Source organism: Hyperoodon ampullatus (genome assembly GCF_949752795.1).
Source record: "Hyperoodon ampullatus genome assembly, chromosome: 12".
Lineage (NCBI taxonomy): Eukaryota > Metazoa > Chordata > Mammalia > Artiodactyla > Ziphiidae > Hyperoodon > Hyperoodon ampullatus.
In genome coordinates this window covers 54,436,006-54,455,550 of record NC_136925.1, presented here as the reverse complement: position 1 = coordinate 54,455,550, position 19,545 = coordinate 54,436,006, and positions in this window count along the sequence as shown.

Genomic DNA, 19,545 nt, shown 5'->3' with positions numbered 1-19,545 from the left:
GAACAGATGAAGACCAAACACTGGATTGAATTAAAAGCCTTCCAGGATATCTAAACTTGGGGAATTATCGGTTTGTGCTTTTTCGTCATTGAGGGACTCATGCTGACTGATCCAAAAGCCCCTGCTCAGCTTGGTTGCAGAGTTCAGAGTTGATTTCCTGGCTACGGTCATTCCATCCCCACACCCTGCAGCCCCTTCTCCATCACCAATGTAACCCTTAACTAAGAGGCAGGTGTGTGAAGGAGGCAGTCGGTGAAATGAATGCCAAACACTGCCATGCCTCAATGTTTTAAATTTTTAACTCAGCCCATTGTTTACACTTCATTTCTGTATATCTGACCCCTAGAAACACAACTTCCTACTGGTAGAAATTATAGTTACCTGGTTAATAACTAAGCTTAATTCTAGTTAGTGTTGACTATGAGCCTGGTCATAATCCTCTACAGCAACAAAAAATGTTCAGTTTTATGTAGAATCAGGCACCCGATGAGGGAGAAAAATTACATGTTCTGAACATGCTAATGCTGTCTTTCTTAGGACTTCCTTTTGTAATTAAGGAACATTTGTTAATTCGTATAAAATATAACAAAATTTAGAGCTGGTATCTTCAAAGTTGGGGCTCTTTTTAGTAATTAATGTATTTAATAATAATTAAATTTACTTTACCTAAAGCTAAGTATTTTGTTTTCTATGTTAAAGTATTAAGCCCAGCATACAACTATTTCTTTTTTTGACCATGAATATTACCAGGCTTTGAGATTTTTTTTTTCCTTTTTTTTTTTTTTTTTTTTTTTTGCGGTACACGGGCCTCTCACTGTTGTGGCCTCTCCTGTTGCGGAGCACAGGCTCCGGACGCACAGGCTCAGCGGCCATGGCTCACGAGCCCAGCCGCTCCGCTGCATGTGGGATCTTCCCGGACTGGGGCACGAACCCGTGTCCCCTGCATCGGCAGGTGGACTCTCAACCACTGTGCCACCAGGGAAGCCCGAGATTTTATTTTAATTTAATAAAAATAACCTATTTTCCTTCATATATGTCATTTGATTGGCCTACCATTAAAAAAGAAGCTTTTGTTGAATTTCCAGTAGTGATGGTCCTGTATAGATCTACGCATATTCTTTTACATAACTTCTCTTTTGATTGGCATTTGCAGAACAGCTGGCTGGGTTTATTTTTTAGACTATAGCTACAGAGCAAAATCGATCAGCCTGAAATAGATTTCAGAGAAAAATACATAGAATATTCTATTCAATGGGTTTTGGATATATCTAAATCTCATCATATTTTTAATAAAAATGGGACTTGCCTAATTTATATTTTAAGATTATTCATCATTTTAGTATAAAGAATCTAGGAGTAAAGTCTCTAGTAAAGTCTCTAGAGAGAAACTGGTGATTTGAAATTTAAAAATTGCTTTGCATCTATATTTTTGTCTCTAATATAGAGGCTGGAAAAAATGGGCAGTTGTGAAAAACTGACCTATAATCTTTTGAGTGTAATATTGAATAACGGAAGTATTCAGATATACGTAGGCCAAACCTGTAGATGAAAATGGTATTCCATAACTACAAAAGGGGTTTGTTGGTTTCACCATAACATAGGGGACATATCAGTCTACTTTCCTGAGACACAGTTTTGCTCAGGGATCCAGGAAGTTACGTGCGAGAGCTCAGGAAAGAAAGAAAAAGAAAAAGGAAAAAAAAGCAGGGTCTACTTATGAGAATGAAAGTTGTGCCATGTCTCTGGAAAGCAGGGTGCTGGGCCTCTGAGCTGAGAACTAGAGTTAGGAAGATTAGCAGAGGCTGGATAGGGAAGGTCCAGCTAAGCAGTTTGGAGTTGGTCCTTAAAGTAACAGCTTCTTAAAAGGATTAACATGATAGGGTTACATTCTAGGAAGAAGCCGCTAGTTGCAACATGAGAAATGGAGGAGTCTGGGGAGAGAATGGAGGTGGGAGAACAAGTACAATAATATTGTTTTGGCAAGAAATGTTGAGGCTCCTGAAGCAGTGTGAGTGGAGACAGGGGAGTCATTGAAAGCTATTAAAGAGTTAGAGTTATTAGGTCTTGGTGACTGACTGGATTTGGGTGTTTAGAAGAAACAGGAGGCAGGAAGGGATCAGAGATTTCTGATTTGAGTAACTGAGAGATACTCTTCTATGGCAGGCAGAGGAAAGAACAGGTTTGGAGGAAAATATGCTAAATTCTTTCGGGATGTGTTGAAGTATCTATAGAACATGGATGTAGAAAAACTCAGTGTGCAGTTGAAGCTCTGAAAGAGGAGTGTGGGATAATATTTGGATTGTAAGTTTCGGGCAGAGAGAAAAGATGAAACCATAGAAGTACATTACATTGTCCAGAATTTCTTAACTACTTACTATAAACTAAAATGGGACTCAAAACACATTTCCCTGAATGAATCAGAAGCCCTTTCTTCTACTTATATCTCAGGTATTAACCCTGATCTACCCAAGGAAGGGTTTTCCAGGTTTGGAGGTGAACTGAAGAAAATGTCCTAATGTTCATTTCCCTAGTATGATATGGAAGGCACCATCTAGTGTATCTGTTGTTTCTGGAGCCACACTCCTGTCAAATCACTCATGCTGTTGGGCAGCTGGAAAATGTCTTTGTGGTGGAATAAGTCAGACACGTAGCCATGGGAAGTTTTCCTAGCTGAGCAAATTGTACCAAGCCAACCTCTTCCATGAAATCTTCTCTGGAAGTTACCCTTCCATGAATCCACTCTAGAACATTAATAGATAGTTTAGCAGTCAAGTGTTTATTTATTTATGATAAATAAATATTTATGATTTTTTGATGTATGCACTTCCTTTCTTCTCCTCTTCAGACAAGTAAATTGTAAGACACTAGATATCAAGGACTGCCAAATCCAGTTCATTATCTCTGCTCCTTTCTAGTTTCCTCACATTTGGACTCTCCACATTTAGTGGTTTACTATTCCCTTTTCCATGTAACACCAGCTTGAAGCACAAAGAATTTTAGAGGCTTCAATTTGCACCTAGTGGTACCCACCACATACAGCTTAGGGCGTTCTCCTTATCAGTTGCTTCAGGACACAGTGCTTCAAGACTGGCCTTTGGACTCTCAAGCTGTGCTTAGATCCAAGCTCCTCTCATGGATGTTTTGATATTAACCATCTAATTCCTGCTGGTAAGAGCCCAAGTAATACTTGTCTCCATTGCCACAGTTTGCAAGGCTAGAGATGTAATTTTATCCATTTCCAAGTTTCTGTCCAGTCCTCTAATTCTTCTTGTTATTTCCAATCTTGAAATTGGAGCTCAGGATCTGTCCTCCAGCCCAGTTGCATCATGAAGTCTTGAAGCTTTGCTACTTGTAGATACATACAGTTGTCTGAGGACCTTTAAGATTTTTATGTTTTTAGGAATCATGTGGTCAAGAATATGGTCAACAATCTTATTATTCATTGATATTTGTTTCTCCTCTCCTCTGGATGTTTGAAATTTACTGCTTCCTCTCAGGACTAGTGACTGGAAGTGACAGTTATAGTCCAGATATTTGAATTCATTCATCTGGATTCCTGAGTAAGGATGACCTGAAGCAGAGTCAGTAGGTCCTAACACCCACTAATCTTCAACAGAAATGCAGCATGAGAAACAAACCTTTGTTGTTTTCATTCACCAAGATTTTTTGGTTTGCTAGCTGCCATAGTGTAAACTAACTTATCCTGAATAATAAAATCACCTTCCTCTCTTTGCTGTTCTTGGGTCACCACTCCTATTACGTTAACTGGCTACTTATCACCTCTGGGGATGTTGATTACCAGTGCCAGGCTGACCAATATCTTGCCTTGCCTCCTGGACTAAATCTCAGAACAGAGGATTTGACTTAAGCAAAGAGGAGTTTTCTTGAAATAAGAGCTTTAGCGATTATAATTCTAAAAGTTAGAAAAGAGGAGATGGAAATTTTGTTCTTTGTGAATGCTTAAAAATGGGATATAAGCTTTTGCACAGCAAAGCTTTTACATTGACAAAATGAAAAGGAACCCTACTGAATGGGAGAAAATATTTGCAAATGATATGACTGATAAGGGGTTAATATTCAAAATATATAAACAGCTCGTACAACTCAACAACAGAAAAAAAAAAAAAACCAGCCCAATTAAAAAATGGGCAGAAAACCTGAATAGACATTTCTCCAAAGAGGACATGCAGATGGCCAACAGGCACATGAAAAGATGCTCATCACTAATCATTAGGGAGATGCAAATCAAAACCACAATGAGATATCACCTCATACTTGTCAGAATGGCTATCATCAAAGAGAACACAAATAACAAGTGTTGGCAAGGATGTGGGGAAAGGAAACACTTGTACACTGTTGGTAAGAATGTAAATTGGTGCAGCCACTGGGGAAAACGGTATGAAGGTTTCTCAAAAAACTAAAAATAGAACTACCATATGATCTAGCCATTCCACTCTGGGGTATATGTCCAAAAGAAATGAAAACACTAATTCAGAAAGATATGTGCACTCCAATATTCATAGCAGAATTATTTACAATTGCCAAGATATGGAAGCAACTTAAGTGTCATCAACAGATGAATGGATAAAGAAGATGTGGTATATATATACAATGGAATACTAGTCAGCCATAAAAATAATGTAATTTTGCCATTTGCAGCAATATGGATGGACTTGGAGGGAACTATGCTAACTGAATTAAGTCAAAAAAAGACACATACTGTATGATACCACTTACATGTGGAATGTAAAGAATACAACAAACTAGTGAAATAGCAAAAAGAAACAGACTCACAGTCATAGAGAACAAATAGTGGTTACCAGTGGGGATAGGGGAGGGGGGAGGAGCAACATAGATGTAGGGGATTAAGAGGTACAAACTATTATGTATAAAATAAACTACAAGGATATATTGTACAACACAAGAACTATAGCCAATATTTTATAATAACTATAAATGGAGTACAACCTTTAAAAATTGTGAATCACTATATTGTACACCTGTAGCTTATATAATGTTGTACATCAACTATACTTCAATTAAAAATAAATAGACAAATAAATAAATCACTACATTAACAAAATAGAAATAAAAAATGAAAATAAATAAAAATGGGATATAGATTGGAACAATCTGGAATGATTTAAGGTAATTCTGCCTGAAAGCAAGGGGATGGACTGAGGCTGACTACAAACGAAAATTCTGCTACTTAACAAGGGTCCCACTGAATAGTGAATCTCTACAATAATGGCTCATCATGGTAAAAACATAAAGTTTGCTAGACTTATTACAGAAAAAAATGTGCTATTTTAGCTAGATAGCTATTGTAGTGATGCACCCTCTAATAAGATGAATGTTAAGTTGATATAACTAATTAAAATCAGTATAGCAAAAACTACAAAAGTATATTGGCATGCATGCCTCAGGGAATCACATGGCACCCCAGAGAGCTCACTCTGCATTGGAACCACAATGTCCTCTACATCAAGAAGACTTCAAGACTCTTGCCAAGGACATTGGCACACCTGAATTAACAGAAAAAAGAAGATGGACTGATGCACCTTCTAATGCCACTTCCTAGGAGGACAAGAGTGGAAAATACTAGTCTTAATCCTGCTCCAATCAGTGGACTAACTGTTTTTCTTCACTGTAAGAAGACAGAACCACCTTTCAAAAAATCAGCTTTGTTGAATTATAAATTATATTTTATTAAATGTACAGATTTTAAAGTATAGTTCAAAGTAAATGCTGTGCAACTACCACCCCCTTTAAGGCTAAGGAAGAGTTCCACAATCCCAGAAGTTTCCCTCATATCATTTTGCAGTCAATACCCCTCTCTTTGCTAACTGGACTTCTGTCATCATAGCTTAGTCTTTTCTGTTCTAGAATGTCATATGTAATCATATGGTATGCACTATTTTGTGTGACTTCTTTCTCTCCATATAATGTTTCTGAGGTTCATCCATGTTGTTAAGAGTAGTATTCCTTATGTGAATGGACCACAATTTCTTTACTCATTCACCTGCTGATGGACATGTGGAATGATTCCAGATCTGGTTATTATAAATAAATACATAGCAGTGAAATTGCTAAGTCATAAGATAGGTTTTTGTTTAACTTTATAAGAAACTTCCAAATTATTTTCCAAAGTGATGCACAATTTTATATTCCTATGGACAATGTATGAGAGTTCCAGTTCATGTTAGTTTTAATTTGTATTTCCTTCATTGACTAATGATGTTGAGCAACTGTTCATGTGCCATTGGATGTATGTGTGTCTCTATATCTGTGTGTATCTGTGTGTCTGTGAATGTGTGTGTCTATGTGTGTGAAGTGTCTTTTGAGTCTTTTCCTCATTTAAAAAAATCTGGTTATCATTTTGTTAGTGATCTGTAGGAGATTTTTAATATGTTCTAGATGGAAGTTCTTTTTCAGATATATACATCATGATTATTTTCTCTTATTATGTGGCTTACTTTTTCATTTTCTTAAAAATGTCTTTTGAAAAACAGTAATTTTTAATTTATATGAAACCCAATTTATAATTATTTCCTTTTTTTCTTTTTTGATGTCCTAAGAAAACTTTGCCTGCTCCAAGATCAAGAAGATACATCATGAAGATACCGTTCTATGCTTTATTCTAGAAGTTTTATAGTTTTAGGTCTACAATTTGTTTTTAGTTAGCTTTTGTGAAAAATGAGAGAGAGAAATCAAAGTTCTTTTTAAAACAAATATTTAGTATTCTAGCACCATTTGTTGAAAAGACTATTATTTCCACATTGAATTATCTTGGTGTGTTTTCAAAAATCAGTTAACTGTGTATGACTTTATTTTTAGAATTTTTAATCCTGTTTCATTGATCTACTTGTCTATTCCTATGCCAATCCCACACTATCTTAATTAGTTAGCTCTATAGTAAGTCTTGAAATCTGATGTTATAAGCTCTCTCTGTTCTTCTTTTACAAAGTTGTATTGTCTAACCTAAGTACTTCGAATTTCTATATGAATTTTGGCATCAGTGTATCAATTTCTATCAAAAAGCCTGCTAGGATTTTGGTGAGAATTGCATTGAATCAAGAATTGACCTCTTAAAAATATTGAGTCTTTTATTTCATCACTATGGTGTATCTTTCTAGTTAGTTAAATCTTCCTTAATTTCTCTTAGCAATGTTTTATGGTTTTGAGGTAAGGAAAGATTGTGAAAAACTGTGGCAAAATATTTAACTACTTTGATAATATAAACAAATTCTTAGGAAAAATGTTTCAAAAACCAACATAAAAAGAAATTTTAAAAAATGTAAATAACACTATATAAAAGACATTAAATTCACAATTACAAAACCTCTTCCACAAGACTTCCCAAGGTCACTGACATCTCTGTATTACTTGTATGCTAGTCCACCCTAAAATTCATATGGAATCTTAAGAAACCCCTAATAGCCAAAACAATCCTGAAAAAGAAGGATGAAGTCTGAGGTCTCACACTTCCTGATTTCAAAATTACTACAAAGCTAGAGTAATCAACACAGTGTGGTACTGGCATAAAGATAAACATAGAGCATTGGAATAGAGATACCAGAAATAAACCCTCACACATATGGTCAAATGATTTTTGACAAGGGTGCCAAGACCATTCAATGGGGAAAGGGCAGTCTTTTTAACAAATGGTGTTGGGGAAACTGACTGTCCATGTGCAAAAGAATGATGCTGAACCTTACATTTTACCATATCAAATACTAATTTAAATGGGTCAAACATGTACACATAAGAGCTAAAAATATAAAACTCTTAGAAGGAAACATAGAGGGAAATTTTCAAGACATTGGAGTTGGCAATGATCTCTTGGATATGACAACAAAAGCAAAGGCAACCAAGGAAAAAATAGATAATAACACTACCTCAAAATTAAAACATTTGTGCATCACAGGCACTGTCAACAGAGTGAAAAGGCAACACATAGAGTGGGAGAAAATATTTGCATATAATATATCTGATAACTCATTAATATCCAAAATATATAAAGAACTCCTACAAGTCAGCAACAACAACAATCCTGTACAACAACAAGTAAACATTGTTAAAGGACTTGAAAAGATATTTTTCCAAAGAAGACTCACAAGTGGCCAATAAACACAAGAAAAGATGCTCAACATCACTAATCATTAGGGAAATGTAAGTTAGGACACAATGAGATACCATTTCATACCCATTAGGATGACTATTATTTAAAAAAAAAAAAAAGAAAGAAACAGAAAATAATAAGTGTTATTGAGGATGTGGAGAAATTGGACCGGTCTTGCACTGCTATTGAGAATATGAAATGGTATAGCCACTATGGAAGACAATACGGCAATTCTTCAAAAAATTAAAAAGAGATTTATTATATGATCCAGCAATTTCACTTCTGGGTTTATACTCAAAAGAATTGAAAGTAGGGACTCAAACAGATATTTGTACATCCATGTTCATAGTAACGCTGAAATATTATTTGGTCTTAAAAAAGAAGGAAATTCAGGGAATTCCCTGGTGGTCCAGTGGTTAGGACTGTTGTTTTCATTGTCCAGGCCTGGGTTCAATCCTTCGTCAGGGAACTAAGATTCTGCAAGATGTGCAGAATGGCAAAAAAATAAAAAATTAAGAAGGAGATTCAGACACATCCTATAACATGCATGAACCTTGAAGACATCATGCTAAGTGAAATAAGGCAGGTACAAAATTACAAATACTCTGTGATTGCATTTATAGAGGTACCTAGAGTAGTGAAATTCACAGACAGAAAGTGGAGTGTAGTTTCCAGGGGCTGGGAAGAGGGAGAAGTGCGAGTTATTATTTAATGAGTACAGAGTTTCGGTTTGGGAAGATGAAAAAAGTTCTGGAGATGAATGGTGGTAATGGTTGCATAAAAATGTGAATATACTTAAAGGCACTGAACTGTACATGCAAAAATGGTTAAAATGGTAAATTTATGTTATATATATTTTACCATAATAAAAATTTCTGACAGATTTCATCAGTGAATCTATCTGAAGTTGGAAGATTTCTTGGTGGGAAGAATTTTAATTATGAAATCAATGCCTTTAATATAGTAAGGTCCATTTAAATTTTCTATTACTTTATGTGTCAGTTTTGGTGTGTTGTGTTTTTTCAAATAATTGTCCTTTTTTCTAAATTAACATATTTATTAGCATGAAGTTGATAAAAATATCCTGTTATGCTTTTAATGTCTCTGGGACCTGTTTTGATGGATACACTTTTATTCCTAATATTGGTAATTTATGTTCTCTCTTTTTTTTGATAAGTTAGCTAGGATTTCTGCTTTTTATTATTTCTTTTCTTCTATTATTATTGTTGTAAATTTTTTAAATGGAAGCTTAACTCACTGATTTAATCCTTACTTCTTTTCTAATATAAGCTCTTAATGTTATAAATTTTCTTCTAAGAACTGGTTTGGTTCCATCCCACAAATTTTGATATGCTGTGTGTTAATTACCACTGAGTTCAAATTATTTTCTAGTTACCCTTAAATTTCTTTGATCCATGAATTATTTAGGTGTGTGTTTAGTTTCTGAATATTTGAGGCTTATATTATTATTGATTTCTTTTTAACATCTTTATTGGAGTATAATTGCTTTACAATGGTGTGTTGTTTCTGCTTTATAACAAAATGAATCAGCTATACATATACATATATCCTCATATATCCTCCCTCTTGCGTCTACCTGCCACCCCACTAGGTGGTCACAAAGCACCGAGCTGATCTCCCTGTATGTGGCTGCTTCCTAGTAGCTATCTATTTTACACTTGGTAGTGTATATATGTCCATGCCCCTCTCTCACTTCGTCCCAGCTTACCCTTACCCTTCCCCACGTCCTTAAGTCCATTCTTTACACCTGCATCTTTATTCCTGTCCTGCCCCTAGGTTCGTCAGAACCTTTTTTTTTTTTTTAGATTCCATATATATGTGCTAGCATACAGTATTTGTTTTTCTCTTTCTGACTTACTGCACTCTGTATGACAGAGTCAAGGTCCATCCACCTCACTACAAATAGATCAATTCCATTTCCTTTTATGGTTGAGTAACATTCCATTGTATATATGTGCCATATCTTCTTTATCCATTCAACTGTCGATGGACACATAGGTTGCTTCCATGTCCTGGCTATTGTAAATAGAGCTGCAATGAACACTGTGGTACATGACTCTTTTTGAATTATGGTTTTCTTAGGGTATATGCCCAGTAGTGGGATTGCTGGGTCACATGGTAGTTCTATTTTTAGTTTTTTAAGGAACCTCCACAATGTTCTCCATAGTGGCTGTATCAATTTATGTTCATACCAACAGTGCAAGAGGGTTCCCTTTTCTCCACACCCTCTCCAGCATTTATTGTTTGTAGATTTTTTGGTTACGGCCGTTCTGACTGGTGTGAGGTGATACCTCATTGTAGTTTTGATTTGCATTTCTCTAATGATTAGTGATGTTGAGCATCCTTTCATGTGTTTGTTGGCAATCTGTATATCTTCTTTGGAGAAATGTCTCTTTAGGTCTTCTGCCCATTTTTGGATTGGGTTGTTTGTTTTTTTGATATTGAGCTGCATGACCTGCTTGTAAAGTTTAGAGATTAATCCTTTGCCAGTTGCTTTGTTTGCAAATATTTTCTCCCATTCTGAGGGTTGTCTTTTCGTCTTGTTTATGGTTTCCTTTGCTGTGCCAAGCTGTTAAACTTCGTTAGGTCCCATTTGTTTATTTTTGTTTTCATTTCCTTTTCTCTAGGAGGTGGGTCAAAAAGGATCTTGCTGTGATTTATGTGAAGAGTGTTCTGCCTATGTTTTCCTCCAAGAGTTTTATAGTGTCTGGCCTTACATTTAGGTCTGTAATCCATTTTGAGTTTATTTTTGTGTATGCTGTTGGGGTCTGTTCTAATTTCATTCTTTTAAATGTAGCTGTCCAATTTTCCAAGCACCACTTATTGAAGAGGCTGTCTTTTCTCCATTGTATATTATTACCCCCTTTATCAAATATAAGGTGACCATATGTGCATGGGTTTATCTCTGGGCTTTCTATTCTGTTCCATTCATCTACATTTCTGTTTTTGTGCCAGTACCATACTGTCTTGATTACTGTAGCTTTGTAGTATAGTCCAAAGTCTGGAAGCCTGATTCCTCCAGCTCCATTTTTCTTTCTCAAGATTGCTTTGGCTATTCACGGTCGTTTGGGTTTCCATACAAATTGTGAAATTTCTTGTTCTAGTTCTGTGAAAAATGCCAGTGGTAGTTTGATAGTGTGTCCAGCACTGTAGCCCCCTGGTCATTGAGTGGAGCTGGGTCTTAGCATTGAGATGGAGATCTCTGGGAGAGCTTTCGCTGTTTGATATTATATGGAGCCAGCAGGTCTCTGGTGGACCAATGTCCTGAACTTGGCTGTCCTACCTCAGAGGCCCAAGTCTGCCACCTGGCCAGAGCCCAAGATAATGTCAGCCATACAGCTCAGAAGAAAAGGGAGACAAAAAGAAAGAAAGAAAGAGAGAAAATAAATAAATAAATAAAATAAAGTTACTAAAATAAAATTTTTAAAAATTATTGAAACTAAAAAAAAAATTTAAATAATAAAAAAAAGAAAAGAAAAAAGAAAGAAAGAAGAAAGCAACCAAACCAAAAACAAATCCAGCAGTGATAACCAGCACTAAAAACTATACTAAGGAAACAAAAACACAAATGGACAGACAGAACCATAGGACAAATGGTAAAAGCAAAGCTATACAGACAAAATCACACAAAGAAGCATGCACATACACACTCAGAAAAAAAGGAAAAAAGATCTATATTTTAAAAAAAAGGAAGAGAACAACGAAATCAATAAATAAATTTACCAATGATAATAAACTCTAAATACTAAACTAAGATAAACATAAAACCAGAAAAAAATTAGATGCAGAAAGCAAACCCCAAGTCTACAATTGCTCCCAAAGTCTACTGCCTCAATTTTGGGATGATTTGTTGTCTCTTCAGGTATTCCACAGATGCAGCGTACATCAAGTTGATTGTGGAGGTTTAATCCACTGCTCCCGAGGCTGGTGGGAGATATTTCTCTTTCTCTTCTTTGTTCACACAACTCCTGGGGTTCAACTTTGGATCTGGCCCTGCCTCTGCATGTAGGTCACCTGAGGGCATCTGTTCTTTGCTCAGACAGGATGAGGTTAAAGTTGCAGCTGATTAGGGGGCTCTGGCTCACTCAGACCAAGGGGGAGGGAGGGGTGCAAAATGAGGGGCGAGCTTGTGGTGGCAGAGCCTGGCCTGATGTTGCAGCAGCCTGAGGCATGCCGTGTGTTCTCCCGGGGAAGTTGTCCCTGGATCACGGGACCCTGGCAGTGGCAGGCTGCACAGGCTCCTGGGAGGGGAGTTGTGGATAGTGACCTGTGCTTCCACACAGGCTTCTTGGTGGCTGCAGCAGCAGCCTTAGCATCTCATGCCCATCTCTTGGGTCCGCGCTGATAGCCACAGCTCGCGCCTGTCTCTGGAGCTCATTTAGGTGGTGCTCTGAATCCACTCTCCTCGTGCACCCCAAAACAATGGTCTCTTGCCTCTTAGGCCATTCCAGACTTTTTCCCGGACTCCCTCCTGTCTTGCTGTGGTGCATTAGCTCCCTTCAGGCTGTGTTCACGCAGCCAACCCCAGTCCTCTCCCTGGGCTCTGACTTCCGAAGCCCGAGTCTCAGCTCCCAGCCCCCACCCACCCCAGCGGGTGAGCAGACAAGCCTCTCAGGCTGGTGAGTACTGGTCGGCACTGATCCTCTGTGCCAGAATCTCTCCGCTTTGCCCTCCACACCCCTGTTGCTGCACTCTCCTCTGTGGTTCCAAAGCTTCCCCCCACCACCCCCTTTCTCTGCCCACAAAGGGGCTTCCTAGTGTGTGTAAACTTTCCCTCCTTCAGAGCTCCCTCCCTTAGGTGCAGGTCCCATCCTTATTCTTTTGTCTCTGTTTTTTCTTTTTTCTTTTGCCCTACCCAGGTACATGGGGAGTTTCTTGCCTTTTGGGAAGTCTGAGGTCTTCTGCCTGCATTCAGTAGGTGTTCTGTAAGAGTTGTTCCACATGTAGATGTATTTCTGATGTATTTGTGGGGAGGAAGGTGATCTCCATGTCTTACTCCTCCACCATCTTGAAGGTCTCCCCCTATCATTGATTTTTATTTAATCATTTATTGTCAAAGAACCTACTCTGTGTGATTTCATTTCTTTAAAATTATTGACACCAGTTTTCTGGCACAGCATGTAATCTGTTTTAGTATTTCCTATACACTTGAAGAGATTGTGTATTTTGCATTTATTAGGTATAGAGTTCTATATATATATCTATTAGATCAACTTATTTGATAATGTTCAATTTATACTCATACTGATTTTGTTTTTGTCTGTATGAATTACTAATTATTGAAAGACTATGCTAAAACTACTATTTTCCCCTTTAGTTCTTTTTTTGCTTCATATTTTATTAAGCCCTATTTTAAGATTATAAAATTTTGTGATATGTTTTATCTACAATCTACAAAGATATTATCTTTGTACTATCTTTTATCATTAAAAATGGTCCTCTTTATTTCTGTTATACATGTCTCTTGAGACTACTTTGTTTGATTTTTAACATAGGCAATAACTTGCTTATTGTTAGCGTTTTATGACATTGTTTTTCAACCTTTTACTTACAACTTGTGTTTGTCTTGGTTTTCCTTCTTTAACTAGTTTGACAGCTTCTATCTTTTGATTTGAATGTTAATCCATTTATGCTTAATGTGTAGCAAAGTCTACCACATTGTCATTTGTTTTCTATTTATTCCCTTTGTTTTTTGTGAATTTTTCTTTCTTTTCTCTTATTTTGTCTTTATTGAGTGTTTTCTAGTATTATTACACTCTATCTTTTCTATTGCCTTTTAAGCTATACTTCATTATCTCATTTTTAGTGACTGCTTTAGGAATTACAATATGTATTCTTACCTTATTCACAGTTTGCCTCAAATTTAAGTTATATTGTTTTCATTTATTGTGAGAACCTTATTACTCAGTTTACCTTCTTTTCTGCCCATTTATTCTATCTTTATTATATATTTACCTCTCTATATGGTATAAAATTCACAATATATTGTTATTATTTTACTTTAGTCATTTGACTTTTTAAAAATTAAGAAAAAAAGAATTTTATATTTACTTATATATTACTATTTCTAACAATCTTCATTGCTTCCTATACATTCTAATTTCCTTCTGGTATTATTTTCTTTTACCTGAGAACTCCCCCTAGCATATCTTGTAGTGTGGGTCTACTGGCAGCAACATCTCTCAGCCTATGTTTATCTAAAAATGCCTTTAATTTACTTTCATTTATGAAAAATATTTTTCACTGAATATATAACCAACAGTTCTCTTTTTTTTTGTCTCTGTAAATATGAATATGCTATTCTATTTTTGTCAAACTTCTATTGTTTCTGATCAAAGGGCTGCCATTATTTTTATCATTGTTTTCTTTTAATATGACTTCTGGCTGCTTTTGAGATCTTATGCCTAATTTATAACAGTTTGACAAATTTGTGCTTAGAAATGGTTTCCTTGGTAATAGTTCTGCTTCAGGTTCACTGAGCATCTTGGATCTGGGGGTTTTATGTCTTATCAAATTAGAAGGTTTTCAGCTATTAATTCTTCAGTTTTTCTGGGCTGTTCTCTTTTTCTGGGGCTTCTTAATACTGTTCAATATGTCATTGAAAGCTTTTTTTAAAAATATTTTCTTTGCTTGAGATTGGATGATTTCAATTGACCTGCTTCAATGAAGTCACTCTTTCTTCTGTTTTGTTCAATTCTGTTAGTCCCATCCAGCAAATTTTATATTTTGGATATCATATTTCTCATTTTAGCATTACTATTTGGTTGTATTTTTCTCCAAAACTCTCTAATACCCCCAATTACTTATCTTTTTACCATTTTATGCATCTTTTCCTGTAGATTCTTTAAAACATTTGTTATAGTTATTTTAAATTCCTTTATTGACTATTCCAACATTTAGTTTATTTAGAGTATATTTCTCCTGATTTTTTTTCTTGACTACAAGTCGTATTTTCAAATTTTTTTGCATGTCTTATAATATTGTATGTTGGATAGTGTATCTAAAGGAACAGTGGGTGTTGCAGTACATTTAAAAAAGATATCATACACCTAAACACATATTATATAGTTATACCATAGAATATCATATTACATTATATATCACACATTTTCTCAATAAGGAACACTATTTCCTATGAAAGACAGTAGGTGGAAAGGCTGATTTAACCATGTATTTAGCTACTTTGGGTCAGGGTTGTGAATTTAATCCCTCAAACAAAATCTTAGAATTCAAGCATCACAAGTCTAACATGCTGTCTCTTTGATTTTCATTCCAACTCCAACTTTTTCCACAGCTATTGGGATAATTGTTGTTGATCTTATCAGACATTGAATCAGGTAGGGTTTTGGTTGCAGGTTCAGTTAGACTCATTTTCCCTCTAGCATCAGATGCTTTGAGTGTGATTTCAAGCCTTTTGCTCTAGGATTGCACATTGAGACCAAACACTGTCAGATATCAAATCTGCATGCTGTTGAGTCTGCTTGACCTCCAAACTGCAAGATGGCTAGATTCCTAGACCTGAAGATAAAGATTTCAATGCTACTGGATGTCAAATATGACACATCATGAAACTGCAAGACTATGAGACTCTCAGACCTTGAAAATGTGTCTGCAGAACCTAAAATTTTTAGGTTTGTGAGAGCACAAGCTTTTCAGATCACAAGACTTCAAAACTGTAAGATTGCAAGATCACCAAGATGACAAGTCTGAGAGATTGTTACTTGGAAGAATGACCTCTGGATTTGGAGCTTCTCAAAATTCAAATCCAATAGGCCAGCCCATAGGATTAGGAAAAGTTTATCAGATTTCTCATTTGAACAAAGAGCATCATTCTCTGGCAGCATTGCTTCTCTAACTGCTTCCAATCACAGCAATCTTCTGTTCTTTGCTCACCCATCTCCCTGAAGTTTTGACTAAGTTTTAGTAGTTTTAGATTTCTTGGTGTCCAGAGTTCCTCATTAGTAGGAATTTTTGGCTGGTCTCTTGGTTTCTTGTTGTTTTGGTGGCCATGAAGACCTTTCATATCCTTCTACATCTTAACTGGAAGCAGAACACCACTAAAGCTATTTGATGAGGTGAGAGATGTTGAGAAGTTATGTCAATAGCTTCTATTTGTACCATTCTCCACTCTTCCCACCCTGCTATGTTCCCTTGTCTTTTGGCTTCTATTCATTTCAGCCAATGGGAAGAAATTGAGATATTTATTCCCCTGCTTGCCTCGCTGCTGAGCTGCCAAAGTTTAGACGAGTTCCTCAAATGTCAGAGTTCCTATAAGGCAGCCCTTTCAATATTATCCTCTCTGTCCTCATATTCAGGAAGCAGCTCCCTTCTTCATCCCATGGGATGGTAATAACATTCTGCTGTTAACTAACTCCAGGGTACTATTCTCTCTCTTGTAGTTTCCTATACCCTGCCCACCCCTTTGTAAGTATTCCTTACAGTACTTGCCATTGTGTTTTGCTGAGACTCTGACACAGCGAGTTTCAAACAGTGTCTTAGAGCAGGAACTGCTAAGATGTATGGTGAGGGGAAAAACAGACTCTTAAAAGTAGAAACTGGAACATGACAATAGATGTGACTTTTGAAAACCGGGGTTGTAGAAGTGGCAAAAGCACATGTAAGTAATGTCAGTATAGTTCAACAAAAGTTTCATTTTGGTCATAACTTGTACCCAGCATGGTACAAAATGATGACACAAAACCATGATACATGTTCCTAGGAAGCTCAAAATCTAAAAGGAGAGATGTAATTTAAGCAAATGTCACAGTGTACTATATGCAAAGAAAGTTACACTTGCATTAGAACTGATTACGTGTGAGAATTATCCAAGGGTCTTTTGGAGCACAGTCCACAGACCAAACTTTGAAGACTCCCGAGCTTGATAACATTCCTTTCAGTCTTACTGCTTAATGATTAGAAACTATGAGGTAGACCTGAATTTATGCCCCTTTCCTGCCTGACAATTAGACTCAGTTTAAGAGGTATAGCAGATGGGTGAATTCTCAACTATCATAATTTTTCAACCTTGAAAATAAGTACAAACAGTTCACCAGCACGCATTCATCTTTTTTTTTTTTTTGACTGGCGCCTCCCTCCCAGGAGGTGCACCAGTGGGAAAATGAGTGGGATCAGAACTCTTTTCTACTCACCCAACATAAATTATTACTTTCCATTGGAGAATGGTTATGTGCAAGGTTGCTGTAAATCTTGCAAATGAATGTTTGCAAGGCAGCAGAGAGCAGTCTCTCTCATTCCCCAAAAAAAGATGGGGGAAGGGGGCCTAGGAAATCATCTCTAACTTCCCAGATTAATAGGCAGAGGGACTTCATAGCTTCAGCTCCCAAAATAGCAGGAGAGGAAGGCAAAAAAATAGGCATGCTGATTGCATTGTTACAACTTAAATTGTACTCAGATGCGAACTCTGACGTGCCAAAAACAGTGAAGGCCCAGCCTGAAAGATCAGAAAAGTGACATCTGGTATTGGATGCCCCAGCAGACATGACTAATGCCATTGGTATTGTGTAGATTCTGCCTTTACTAATTTAATATTCAAATATGAGGGTCAGCCCCACGGTGCTCAGCAATAACAGAAGACACAGGCATCTCAGAAATCACCTCTTGCCCCCAGTAGGGCAATATGGGGAGACAGGAGGTCTATCTTGTGGGCTGACCAGGATGAGCACTGTTATTTCCACATGTTCGTTAAGATCCTTTGGTTTCATGGCTCTCACACATGGTTGAGCTATGAGGGATCCCTGAGAACTCATCCATAACTTGTAATAAATAAATAACCTCCTCATAGTTTGCCCCTTGGATATTTGCTTTATGCCAGAACATTTTAGTTTTACACATACACATGCATGCAAATTTATTTCTCCACCAAAAATAGAAACCTGATGTCCCCCCATAACTTTTACTGCTGACACTCAAGAATACCACATTGGCTTGAGGCTGGGGAGTATTCTGACTACACCAACAGAGGTACCCCGGACCCCATGTGGATCTTTCCAATTGTCAGATTTATCAACTTGGCAAATATTTACTGAATACCTGCTAAGTACAAAGCATTGTTCTGGGTTCAGTGGCAGTTACAAAGATGAATTTTAAAATGGCATAAAATAACTGTGCAAATTGTCATTTAATCATGCTTTCATGATTCCAAGAAAAATCAGAACTTTTGAGTAGCTCTGGGCCTTCCTGGCAACCTCCAAATGCCATCAAACAATAATGCAGCATTTAGTCTTGGAAACATAATAATGATAATAAGAGCTACTGTTTATTGACTGTTTGCTCTAAGTTGCTATAAGTAAAGCATTGCACTAGTCCTTTCACATGTCATATGTCAAAAATCTTACAAGATAGGTAGGAAAATCATCTCTGTTTTACAGTTAAGGAAACAGATTCAGAGAAATGAAATAGCCTATATAAGATCACACAGCTTACTAAGAATTGAGCGAAAACTCTACTTTTATATTACCCAAATCTAAAAAAAAAAAAAAAAGACACAAATGAACTTATTTACAAATCAGAAACAGACTCACAGAGAACAAACTTATGGTTACCAGTGGGGAAGAGTGGGGTGAGGCGGAGGGATAGGTTGGGAGTTTGGGATTGACATGTACACACTGCTATATTTAAAATGGATAACCAACAAGGACCTCCTGTACAGCACAGGGAACTCTGCTCAATATTCAAGAATAACCTAAATGGGAAAAGAATTTGAAAAAGAATAGATACATGTATATGTAAAAATAAAATACAATGTAAAAAAAGAAAAAAAGTCTACCTGACCTCAAAGCTCATGCATTTTCCTCTATTTTTTGTTTTGTCATAACCTCTAATGCAGTAACATAAGTAGTTAATCTTTCAAGATTCTGAGCTACTCACCCTCTCACCCAGATAAGCATATGGAAACTCCCAAGGTTAAGAATCACTAAATTTCTTAGGAAATTTTGTAGAATTGTATTTTCTGTTTTATTACAAAAAGTAACACTTCATTTTTCACTTGACAAATATAAAATTCTACATTAAAATTCAACTAAAATCCACAGTCTTTCTCCTCCTCGCTCCCTACCTTATCCAAATGCCTAGCGTCTATCTTCTGCCTGGATTCACTGTACTTGACACACTGTCTCACCAGAGCCCATTTTTTTGTAGGTCATGTATTTAGTCTTTTACCCACAAATCTCTTTTCTTCGGTTTCCTGGAATTCTTCTATAATTTAGAACGTAATATTTTATCTCTGTGATTTCCGGGGAAAAATGCAAATACCCCTCAGACGGTTAGCTTATTAAGTTCATGATACTTAACTTCCTAGCACAGTTTAGATTTTATGAATAGCCAGTCACCTCAGCAAGAACCTGAGAGATCCAGACTAAGGACACTTTAATAGAAAATGAGTC